The following is an 8,546-nucleotide window of genomic DNA, read 5'->3' as shown; positions in this document are numbered from 1 at the left end:
AGCCAAGCTAATGGATATAAGGAGCTTTTTCAACAACAAGGTGGAGAGAGAACTCTCTCCTGTCAGACGGAGAGTCTCAGGTAACCTCAACTCAGGTGAAGTAAAGGACTCTCTCAGTGTTTAGATAGTTAACTTTAGTCTAGTTATCTCAGTGGGTCTCAAACGGTTTGTTTTAAAAGGAGAGTGATTTGTAAAATGTCTATAAAGAAATAGAAAATCTGTTTACAGTTCTGTTTCATATGGGTGATGAGAGATGTATCCATAGATCTCTTAATGTTGCTCTCAAAGTGCACCAGATTGATGCTTTTAACTTCAATATTTAACAAAAAATCTTCCCGGGGGAACTAGCCCCGGACCCCCCTAGAGGAGGTGAGGACCCTCCTAGAGGAGGTGAGGTCCGCTCCCCACTTGTAAAAATAGCACTTAACCCCTGTGGGAAACCATAAATGTTTAAGCACCCTCTATGAAACGTCAAGCTACCCCACAGCACCCCCTAGAGAAAATCTCTGGCGCCGCCACTGAACACAGGTAAAAACACCACAAACCTGACCAGATACTCTCTGCAAAGCTTCTTAATCATTCAACCTGTGGTTTTCATCAAATAAGGACAATATATAATCTTATTTATTTATATTTGCTAAAATGACAAATTATTGGTTTTGGCTAGACTAGTTTGACTGAAATGTTCTATATAATCTGATGACTAAAAAAGACTCAACAGTTTTCATTGACAAAAAGTAGACTAAAATAATTAGTTTTCTTTTACTAAAATAAGACTAAAATGCTCAGACTTTTAGTCGACTAAATCTTGACTAAAATAGTTACTGTTTTAGTCGACTAAAATAAGACTAAAATGCTCAGACTTTTAGTCGACTAAAACTTGACTAAATAAAAACAGGATGAAGGTGACTAAATATGACTAAAACTAAAAAGGAAATTTAACAAAGGACTAAGACTAAAACTAAATTAAAAAATAGCTGATGAAATTAACACTAGAGGCACGGTAAATCCAAAAATCACATAGATTGTGTGATTGTCTGCATACATTAATAAGTAAAATGCTTAAATTAATAAGGAGAGAGTTTCAACTGGAGAGTGCGTGCGGACCTTTCGGTTAGATAACAGGCGTGTGCAAGTCCTGCATCTGTGTGATACAAATGTGTGTAAAATGATACCGGGCGCTGTAATCACTCATCTGGTTACGTTATTGACCACCCCCCCGACCCAAAAAATGGGCTTCCCCTACATTTTTCCCCACGCCACGCTACTGGCGGTAACGCCTGCCAGACGGCAGCAGACTGAACAGTTTGTGGCTGGGGTGATGGGGCGTTGTTCTGTGCAGTTTTCACCACCCTCTGTAAAGCCTTACGATTGAGGGCGGTGCAGCTGCCGTACCAGGCCGTGATGAAGCCAGTCAGGATACTCTCTATGGTGCACCTGAAGATGTTGCAGAGTATCCTGGAGTCCATGTTGAACCTCCTCAGCCTGCGGAGGAAGAAGAGCCGCTGTCGAGCTTTTTTGGCGATGGTGGTGGTGTGATGAGTCCATGTCAGGTCCTCAGTGATGTGGACACCAAGGAACCTGAAGCTGCTGACTCTCTCCACTGTAGTCCCATTGATGGCGATGGGGGCGTGTCCTTCTCTCTGCTGCTTCCTGTAATCCATAATCAGCTCCATTGTTTTGCTGACGTTGAGATGGAGGTTGTTATCCTGGCACCAAGATATCAGTTTTCTGACCTCCTCTCTGTACGCCGTCTCGTCGCCGTCTGTGATCAGGCCGATGACGGTCGTGTCGTCAGCAAACTTCACGATGGTGTTGGAGCTGTGTGTGGCCACGCAGTCGTGAGTGAACAGGGAGTAGAGGAGAGGGCTGAGCATGCAGCCTTGAGGGGCTCCGGTGTTGAGGATCAGGGTGGAGGATGTGATGTTTCCCACCCGCACTGCCTGGGGTCTGCCCGTCAGGAAGTTCAGGATCCAGTCACAGAGGGCGCTGTTGAGCCCGAGGTCTCTGAGCTTGATATATATATATATAGAAATGTATTCATTGGGATAAACCCCTTGAGATGCACCATCTCGTTTTCAAGGGGGTCCCGACAATAGCAACAACTTACAGACATACATAAACAAAAAGACAAAATGCAAAACATGACACACAAGACAAACCACATACAGTCTGTTAAGTGAAATTCAAGCAATGCACACAATCATTACAATTTGAGACAGTCAAGCAAATCAGTTTCATCAATATCAGTTATAACAAGTACAGACCAGTTGAAAGTGAGATAACAATGCATGTTTAAATATACCAAATGATGCAAGAGATCTAATAGCAGCAGGTAAAGTATTCCAGTCAGTTGGGGCTTTAAACATGAACGCTCTTCTGCCAATCAATTTTTTTGCAGAGGGGACAGAGAAATAAATCTGAACAGAATGTCTAACTCGATGAATTGGTGAGTAGGGTACAAAATACTGCTTTAAATAAGGGGGATAGTTAAGATAAATGCATTTAAATATCAGCTGAAGCCAATGCATGTGTCTTCTTACATTTAAAGAAGGCCATTTAAGTTGGTTATACATTGTGCAGTGATGTGTACGAAAAGGACAACCAAGAACAAATCTGCATAGTCTGTTGTAGGCTATGTTGAGTGGAGCAAGATCTGATTTATGTGCATTTTGGTAGACAACATCACAATAGTCCATAATCGGAAGAATAAGTTGAGAAGCAATTCTCGTTCGGACACTGAGCGTAAAACAATTGCAAGAGCGGTATAAAACACTGATTCCGTAATTGACTTTTTGTATTACATGCTTTAGTAGTTTAAATGAAAGTTCAGAGTCTAGCCATACAGATATTTAAAGCTATCAACTTTATGCAGAGAAGTGCCATCCTTACATGTTATTACTACATTAGGTTTGGATTTGAGCTTCTGCCTGGTACCAAAGACCATGGTATAAGATTTTTTGTTAAGCAGTAGTTTATTGTGTGATAGCCAGTCCTGTAAGATATTAAATTCCGATTGAAGAGAGAGATCTGTACATTTGTGAAAAATCTGATTTGGATATATATATATGACAGTGTCATCAGCATAAAGGTGAGTACAGCAATTAATGAGACAAGAAGATAAATCATTTATGTAAATAGAGAACAGAAATGGGTCCAGAGTTGATCCTTGGGGTCCTTAATTGATGACCAGCTTGGACGGCACAATGGTATTGAAGGCTGAACTGTAATCAATGAACAGCATTCTCACATATGTGTTCCTCTGGTCCAGGTGTGAAAGGGCAGTGTGGATGGTGAGGGCTATGGCGTCGTCTGTGGACCTGTTTGCTCTGTAGGCAAACTGCAGGGGGTCCAGAGAGTCAGGGAGGGAGGAGGTGATGAATGATTTGACTAACCGCTCAAAGCACTTCATTATGATGGAGGTGAGTGCTACTGGGCGGTAGTCATTGAGGCTGGTGATTTTTGTCTTTTTGGGGACAGGAACGATGGTGGAGTGTGAATACTTAGTTTTCCATTTCAATCATTTCATGTCTAAATGCAGTCTTGAAGGTGTCGGGAAAGAATATCTAAATACCTTTTAAAATGTTTACCATCATTTTAAGAACTGGATGGATATTGCACCAAGATTAACACCACTATGCTATATGTGCTAAATTGTACCATGCAGTTCTCGGCTTTCTACCTATTAGCTATTCAAAACATAAAACGTATTGTCAAAAGGTTTTTGCCATCACAGTGCTGGGTTCAGAAATAACTCCATAATTGCAGTAAAGTCAATTTTATCTTGTGAATTATTCTTCAAATGTTATGCAATTGTTATTAACATTCACTTTGATCTTTATCTCTTTGCTTTGTATTTGATTTTTTTTACATTTTCTAATGCTTTTCAGTTACGTTGAACAAAAAACCTATCCATTTACAAACGTTGGCATTAGACAGGGTACAAAAGGACATCCTTCTTAAAAAAACGTTCAAGAATTGGAAAAAAAATAATGGGAAGGACACAATCATTGATGACCAATAAAAACAACCAACCACAACATGACGACAGAAAGAACTGTACAAAGGGAACATATGTTGCTACGACAGTGCCAGCATCCAGAATGAGAACACAGCACACGTTTAAAACATCAGATGTGGTTAGTGCAGTGGCGAACCGTGTCTATCACAACTGAACCTTCTGTAGACACACACACACACCCCACGCCCCCCCCCCTCCCCTCCGCGGCATTATAATGTCCGTCTTTTCACTGAATAGACCCAGAGCCATATAATAGAAGAGTTATGACATCTCCGTTCACTCCAATGGACCACTTTTTTACAGCAATGGCGGATCGTGGAGCCTCTCAATCGTTCCCCGGAAGTTAGCGCCAAGGCTAGCAGAGCTGTGGAGTTGCAGCATAATAGACCGTTCGTGACGGACTTTTAAAGGTAAGAAGAAGTTTAAAGATTTATATTGCGGATATTATCAGTACATCTGATTCAATTGAACATGTGTATTAAAGGATGTCAGTGGATTATCCCTAAATTAGTAGATTTAGGGAACGTTTACAGATAACAGATCAAGCTAGGATACCGAAGCAAGTTAGCAACACACGTTGAACAGCCTTTTAATTGCAAATTCCGTTCTCTTAATGTCTATTTGGTCCAACGTTGTTGAATTAGAGAAGAGGGGCTTCTAAACGGGATTGTATGCGGGGGTGGAGGGAGTTAAATATTAGATAAATATAACTTTGGTGCGTGTAAGAGTGAGTGTTTTTAGCAGAGCCATATTGTGTCCTTGTGATTATGTTGATTATTACCTGTGTGTATAATGTTGCAGCTCAGCTGATTTTGGATTGATGGCAAAGGGAGAGGGACTTAAGTGAGAGTGAACACACAAGGTAAGTTTAATACTACTGTTTTATATAAGTAAGCATACTAAACATGTATTATATCACTGTATTATATAAGTAATCTTGTTAGTAACCTACTGTATGGCAGATGGAGGGGCAGTGATGTTACAGGTGGAGGAGCAAAACTGCAAGACTGCAAACTCACAAGACAGAGAAATCGAAGTTTGTTCTCCAGAGATGAGGTTGATTTCACTTCAATTTTTTCATATTTTCTAAAGATGTGGAAATGGCACAAAAAAAAACTTGAGAGCTGTAACCAAGCCAACTGTAACAACATGAGTAGACAGCCACCAAGGTTTTTCAAGTCCCTCTCTTACTCCATTTTGCCAACCCAAACTTCCAGGTACATGACGGGACACCTTGCTTGTTGTTGTTGTTTGCGCTCCTCTGGCAGGTGGAGGGCAGTGATCCCTTCCCTTCTTCCCTCAATCTTTGAGACTAATGTAAGTAGAAGACATGGCACTGTAAATGTTCAAACATTTAAAATATTATACCACTTAAAAATAAGAAATATTACTTTTGTTACTAAGAGTTCATACTTATTATACCTGTGTCACCTTTCACACTATCGCTGTGATCATGAGCTATGGGCTTTGTAGATACAGGTCCCGGGGTGAATCGTGGTGCAGGGGCCCTTCTCTTTTTGACCACAGGGCGATGCACGAAGATGGTGGGTATAGCCTCTGCTCTCAGCCTAGTCTTGCCCTTTTTTGTCTTGACAAACTGGTCTGCATCAAAATGTGCCTGCGGAGTGACTTGAGGTTACTTCACACACAGAACAACTCAGTTTTGTCTGCCCACATACATATTCCATAGTGGTTGAATACACAGTATTAGGAAACACTTTATACTTACTGGACATGTTATACTCATTACATACTGTATATACAATATGACCAAGAATGTGAGACAACTTTATAGAAATTCATATCACATATGTTACTGATGCCATTTGTCATACTTTGTTAAACTCACAAATAATAAAGTTCCATAACTTCAGTTGGGAACAAAGACCACACCTTATCTCCCCAAGGCAATTTCCCATCCAATAGGTGTGCTATATAGGTGTGTATAACCCTTTCTCCTGTCTGTTTATCCCTCTTTCAGCACAAGAACCAGAGGGGGATTCAATGGAGCCTGAATACCTGCACTGAGACCCTCACCCTGCACCCTGAGTCTCAACTCTCAGTGTTTTTCAAGCCTTTCTCTGTTTTTTGTATTAAACAAAACATTAAGCTTTCCCAATGGTGTGGTTTTCGTTTTGTGAAAAAGTGCAAATGCAGTGTTTGTATATAAATCACATATTTTGTTGCTGTTGGTCGTGAAATTGCTCCTGCTTCCTCCGCTCTGTGTCAGTGGGGAAGCTGTACATTTGTACTCCTTTCTCTGAGCAATTGGAGCATCCCCAGGCAGCACAGCAAACCATGGTGGCGACTAGGAGGCAGCACAGCAAACCAGGACAACAAGGAGGAAAAGGCACAGACAAACTGCATGATATGCTATTCAATGTTTATTGAATTCCATGTATTTGCAATGGATGTTCCTAAAACAACACATGTATCATCATCATCATCATGCTGCTGCTGCTGCTAGTCCTTTGATAGTCACCTGTCGGTCTCCTGTCCTTTCTGAAAGCCATAAAGATGACATTAGTCATTTAGATAACTTGTGTCCTCAATTACCATGGGATTACTGAAACTACCATGAATTTAAGAAAATGGTAGACATTAATCTAATCTGAATTTTAAAGCATTACTTTAGATCCCCTCCCTCTAAATATATCAGTAAACATTAGAAAGTGATGCTCCTGACTACCATACAAGTTTAAGAAGATAATATTGGTTTTAAAGAATTCAAAGCTATAAATAAACAGCAACAGGCTCTTTAACCAAGGCACTGTTAGCCTAACATGTAAACTAGTTGTTCACACTAATCCTAATATTATCACTTAATATTAGCAAATTCTATTTTATTTTTTAAAACATATTGATGTAAATACATACACATATCAATTTGTTGTATACATATTGCAAATCAAAACCTTTATTCACTAATAATTACCAAAAATCGTAGTTCTATCTCCTGTTATCAATGCATTCACATTGCCCGCCATGAACTTCCGGGGAACGATCCTCTTCTACATGAACCACGTGACGATAACCGTTTTTGGACTTCCGTTGTCGTAACTCTTCTATTATATGGCTCTGAATAGACCTATCGCTAAGCCACGCCCCCTTTGAAAACTCGGACAAACAAAGCCGACCGTGAATCACTGTTGACAATGGCCGCGGGGGGAGTTCAAATTCAATTGTCAGATTTACCACAGCAGGTAATAGACCTGTTTTTTTAAAAGATGACACACATATTTCGTCTAGAAGCAGACAGAGAGGGTTACAGTATGCAGTGGAAAAGTACGTTCATGGGATACAAATTTACAGAAAAGAAACCATTAGAATCGAGGCCAAATGCTACCACTCGCAACTGAAAAGTGAGAAACCCCACAGGCTCTGTATCAATGTTGCTGATGACAACACCATCATGGAGCATTGTTGTTCGTGTATTGCAGGGTAAGTAATTTCTAACACATTATTACCTTAGACCTCCATGGTGATGCAAGCATTAGCTATAGATAACGTTAGCTAGCTAGCTACTCTCAAGCATTATTTACAGTTGATTTGATTGAAGATTACAAGAACTATGACGATAATCCATGATTACTATTGGTGATATTTTAGTTTAGGCTAGTGGTCCAACGCGGTATACGAGCTCTCTCACTCACCCGGCATACTGAGTGGGTGGGGCAGGGCTAAAGTCAGGCAGACATTGGATTTGCATATGTCAAAGCCACTCTGTAGGCCAGTAGCTAGACCCGACAGCTGTGTCATTTATGTAACGTTAGTGACAGGCAGGCTACATTAAAGTAGGTTGCACCAGGTTCAATGAGTAGCCTAGTCCCACTGCACTGGGGAGCTATATACAAGTAGCAGCTAGTACGAGCAGTGTTCTTAAACAGTAGCCTATTTATTTTCTCCCCTTCTCATTGCTGTTGAAACCATAGGGCACCAGGTTACTGTTCGCACATCATTGGGCTCATGTACAGTTTAGACATTTCTCGTGCCCAAAATGAAGACACTGTCTCCTGTACAAGTCGGCCACAGCAGTGGCATAAACCCAGAGGGAAGAAGGTAGCAGGCCAGCCTATATCCTCTGCAGTGGTGGCAAAAGCCAAACTGAACCGCAAACGGAGACCAGTGATCCCCACCTACACTCCTAACAGGTAGTTTCAAAGCACAATAAAAACACAGATACATTTGGTAATAAAGGCAAAATGGTGCTCCTTCACAGTTTATTGAAAAAAAATCTTTGCACCGTCATGCAGTTTGATGTGAAAGAATAATAGCCTAGGCACAACATCAGATACATTTCTACAGTGAATAGTTAATACTATGCATAACACAGTTAACAGTAACATGTATCTTTCTGCCTTTAGGAGTCAGGAATCTGAGGAAATATATGAGACACTGAGAGGAATGAGAGGCACACCTATAAGCTACATCGTTAACCAGACCCCTATACAGGTAGCAGTAGGTGGAAAGGACTACCCCATTGGTTGTGGCTTGAGCTATCAGGTAATGGTATTCTTGAGGATGC

Source organism: Gymnodraco acuticeps, unplaced genomic scaffold (genome assembly GCF_902827175.1).
Source record: "Gymnodraco acuticeps unplaced genomic scaffold, fGymAcu1.1, whole genome shotgun sequence".
NCBI classification, from domain to species: domain Eukaryota; kingdom Metazoa; phylum Chordata; class Actinopteri; order Perciformes; family Bathydraconidae; genus Gymnodraco; species Gymnodraco acuticeps.
Note: the sequence above shows the minus strand (reverse complement) of the source record.